At 41.3% G+C, this 5,000-nt stretch overlaps 1 protein-coding gene across 1 annotated transcript in view; it reads right to left on the bottom strand.

Moving 5' to 3' along the window:
* LOC109883589 (probable E3 ubiquitin-protein ligase MID2) overlaps nt 1-5,000 on the bottom strand; it is a 122,759-nt gene that overhangs the window by 46,042 nt on the left and 71,717 nt on the right. The gene's annotated exons all lie outside the window — the stretch shown is intronic.

Genomic DNA, 5,000 nt, shown 5'->3' with positions numbered 1-5,000 from the left:
ACAGGGTTTAAAAAATAACAACAACAGCCACAACACTGTAGCTGAGACCTCGTCAATGGCTGTGTTCACCTGAGAAAAGGCTTTAATACACTGGCCAACATAAACACTTAAACAGAGTTCAAACAACAACAACAACACTCTAGCTGAGACCATGTCAACAGCTGTGTTCGCCTGAGGTAGGCTTTAATACGCTGACCAACACAAACACTTACACAGAGTTCAGATCAACACAACACTGTTCAGTGATAGCCGAGACTTCACCCAAGCTTCATGTAGAAAGTTACATTTGCCATCTGCGGTTTTTGGTAACACATGTTCAGGTATAAACATGATTTCTTTTGACAGAATCGTTATAAATGTGTGATTAGAATGTGATATTCTGTGAACTTTAAAAAGGGGATTTTCTCATTATACAGGGTTGTGACTCCGTATCAAACTGCAGAGTCTAAAACTGTTCACCAGGGATACATAACACCTCCGAACACTGATCATCACTCCACAAAGCTCATTATAGCAGTAAGATCCACTTAAATGTGTTAATCACACACACACACACACACACACACACACACACACACACACACACACACACACAAACTCCATTAATACCATAAGAGGCATCTTATTAACAGAGGTCGGTAATCAACAAGGATGGACGCAATGCTCCAACATAACCGTGGATCACTGCACAGCAACATGACGGATTCACCACGCAGCTCCACTAGGCAGAATAATCTTCTCATATTCCCTGTGTCACCAAATCTCATCCTACTGCCTACACCCTACTGAAACACCGAACCAGGGATACATCATCATCTGAACCAGAGATGCATTATCATAATCTGAACCAGGGATACATTATCATCTGAACCAGAGATACATTATCATATGAACCAGGGATACATTATCATGTGAACCAGAGATACATCATTATCATCTGAACCAGGGATACATCATTATCATCTGAACCAGAGATACATTATCATCTGAACCAGGGATACATTATCATCTGAACCAGAGATACATTATCACATGAACCAGCGATACATTATCATCTGAACCAGGGACACATTATCATCATCTGAACCAGGGATACATTATCATGTGAACCAGAGATACATCATTATCATCTGAACCAGAGATACATTATCATCTGAACCAGGGATACATTATCATCTGAACCAGAGATACATTATCATCTGAACCAGGGATACATGATCATCATCTGAACCAGGGATACATTACCATGTGAACCAGAGATACATTATCATCTGAACCAGGTATACATTATCATCATCTGAACCAGGGATACATTATCATGTGAACCAGAGATACATTATCATCTGAACCAGGGATACATTATCATCTGAACCAGGGATGCATTGTCATCTGAACCAGAGATACATTATCATGTGATCCAGATATACATTATCATCTGAACCAGGGATACATCATTATCATCTGAACCGGAGATACATTAGCATCCGAACTGGAGATACATTATCATCTGAACCAGGGATACATTATCATCTGAACCAGAGATACATTATCATCTGAACCAGGGATACATTATCATCTGAACCAGGGATGCATTATCATCTGAACCAGAGATACATTATCATCTGAACCAGGGATACATTATCATCTGAACCAGGGATACATCCTCACTAATATTGTGCCCAATGCTCAGGGATACAGTGCATTCAGAAAGTATTCAGACCCCATGGCTTTTTCCACATTTTGTTACGTTACAGCGTTATTCTAAAATTGATTCAATTGTATTTTTTCCTCATCAATCTACACACAGTACCCCATAATGACAAAGGAAAAACATGTTTTTAGGTTTGCTAATTTAATTCAAAATAAAAAACTGAAATATCACATTTCAACACAGTTGAAGTCGGAAGTTTACATCCACTTAGGTTGGAGTCATTAAAACTAGTTTACATCCACTTAGGTTGGAGTCATTAAAACTCGTTTTTCAACCACTCCACACATTTCTTGTTAACAAACTATAGGTTTGGCAAGTCGGTTAGGACATCTACTTTGTGCATCACACAATTCATTTTTCCAACAATTCCAACAGACAGATTATTTCACTAAAATTCATGGTAATCACAATTCCAGTGGGTCAGAATGATTACATACACTAAATTGACTGCGCCTTTAAACAGCTTGGAAAATTCCAGAAAATGATGTCATAGCTTTAGAAGCTTCTGATAGGCTAATTGACATCATTTGAGTCAATTGGAGGTGTACCTGTGGATGTATTTCAAGGCCTACCTTCAAACTCAGTGCCTCTTTGCTTGACATCATGGGCAAATAAAAATAAATCAGCCAAGACCTCAGAAAATAAATTGTAGACCTCCACAAGTCTGGTTCATCCCTGGGAGCAATTTCCAAACGCCTGAAGGTACCACGTTCATCTATACAAACAATAGTACGCAAGTATAAACACCATGGGACCACGCAGCCATCATACCGCTCAGGGAGGAGACGCATTCTGTCTCCTCGAGATGAACGTACTTTGGTGCGAAAAGTGCAAATCAATCCCAGAACAACAGCAAAGGACCTTGTGAAGATGCTGTAGAAAACAGGTACAAAAGTATCTATATCCACATTAAAACGAGTCATATATCGACGTAACCTGAAGGTCACTCAGCAAGGAAGAAGCCGCTGCTCCAAAACCGCCATAAAAAAGCTAGACTACGGTTTGCAACTGCACATGGGGACAAAGATTGTACTTTTTGGAGAAATGTCCTCTGGTCTGATGAGAAAAAAAATAGAACTGTTTGGCCATAATGACCATTGTTATGTTTGGGGAAAAAAGGGGGAGGCTTGCAAGCCAAAGAACACCATCCCAACCGCTTTGCTGCAGGAGGGACTGGTGCACTTCACAAAATATATGGCATCATGAGGCAGAAAAATTATGTGGATATATTGAAGCAAGATCTCAAGGCATCAGTCAGGAAGTTAAAGCTTGGTCGCAATTGGGTCTTCCAAATGGACAATGACCCCAAGCATACTTCCAAAGTTGAGGCAAAATGGCTTAAGGACAACAAAGTCAAGGTATTTGAGTGGCCATCACAAAGCCCTGACCTCAATCCTATAGAAAATGTTGTGTGGGCAGAACTGAAAAAGCGTGTGCGAGCAAGGAGGCCTACAAACCTGACTCAGTTACACCAGCTCTGTCAGGAGGAATGGGCCAAAATTCACACAACTTATTGTAGGAAGCTTGTGGAAGACTACCCAAAATGGTTGACCCAAGTTAACCAGTTCAAAGGCAATGCTACCAAATACTAATTGAGTGTATGTACACTTCTGACCTACTAGGAATGTGATGAAAGAAATAAAAGCTGACATTTCACATTCTTAAAATAAAGTGGTGATCTTAACTGACCTAAGACTGACCTAAGACAAAAACTGAATTTAAATGTATTTGGCTAAGGTGTATGTACATTTCCGACTTCAACTGTATGTCCTATATTGTGACCTCTCTAGGAACCTAACTTCTACAGTCAGTGCATTCGGAACCTGGCCTGATTTACACATAGAAGCAAGACTACAGGTTACCTGGCCTGATGTACACATATAAGTAGGCCTACAGGTTACCTGGCCTGATGTACACATATAAGTAGGCCTATAGGTTACCTGGCCTGATTTACACATAGAAGCAGGACTATAGGTTACCTGGCCTGATTTACACATAGAAGCAGGACTATAGGTTACCTGGCCTGATTTACACATAGAAGCAGGACTATAGGCTACCTGGCCTGATGTACACATAGAAGCAAGACTATAGGTTACCTGGCCTGATTTACACATAGAAGTAGGACTACAGGCTACCTGGCCTGATTTACACATAGAAGCAGGACTATAGGTTACCTGGCCTGATTTACACATAGAAGCAGGACTATAGGCTACCTGGCCTGATGTACACATAGAAGCAAGACTATAGGTTACCTGGCCTGATTTACACATAGAAGTAGGACTACAGGCTACCTGGCCTGATTTACACATAGAAGCAGGACTATAGGTTACCTGGCCTGATTTACACATAGAAGCAGGACTATAGGCTACCTGGCCTGATTTACACATAGAAGTAGGACTATAGGCTACCTGGCCTGATTTACACATAGAAGCAGGACTATAGGTTACCTGGCCTGATTTACACATAGAAGCAGGACTATAGGCTACCTGGCCTGATTTACACATAGAAGCAGGACTATAGGCTACCTGGCCTGATTTACACATAGAAGCAGGACTATAGGCTACCTGGCCTGATTTACACATAGAAGTAGGACTATAGGCTACCTGGCCTGATTTACACATAGAAGCAGGACTATAGGTTACCTGGCCTGATTTACACATAGAAGCAGGACTATAGGCTACCTGGCCTGATTTACACATAGAAGTAGGACTATAGGCTACCTGGCCTGATTTACACATAGAAGCAGGACTATAGGTTACCTGGCCTGATTTACACATAGAAGCAGGACTATAGGCTACCTGGCCTGATTTACACATAGAAGCAGGACTATAGGCTACCTGGCCTGATTTACACATAGAAGCAGGACTATAGGCTACCTGGCCTGATTTACACATAGAAGTAGGACTATAGGCTACCTGGCCTGATTTACACATAGAAGCAGGACTATAGGCTACCTGGCCTGATTTACACATAGAAGCAGGACTACAGGTTACCTGGCCTGATTTACACATAGAAGCAGGACTATAGGCTACCTGGCCTGATTTACACATAGATGCAGGACTATAGGTTACCTGGCCTGATTTACACATAGAAGTAGGACTATAGGTTACCTGGCCTGATTTACACATAGAAGTAGGACTATAGGTTACCTGGCCTGATGTACACATAGAAGCAGGACTATAGGCTACCTGGCCCGATTTACACATAGAAGTAGGACTATAGGCTACCTGGCCTGATTTACACATAGAAGCAGGACTATAGGTTACCTGGCCTGATTTACACATAGAAG

Source organism: Oncorhynchus kisutch, linkage group LG15 (assembly GCF_002021735.2).
Source record: "Oncorhynchus kisutch isolate 150728-3 linkage group LG15, Okis_V2, whole genome shotgun sequence".
Lineage (NCBI taxonomy): Eukaryota > Metazoa > Chordata > Actinopteri > Salmoniformes > Salmonidae > Oncorhynchus > Oncorhynchus kisutch.
Note: the sequence above shows the minus strand (reverse complement) of the source record. Positions and strands in the feature narration are given on the sequence as shown.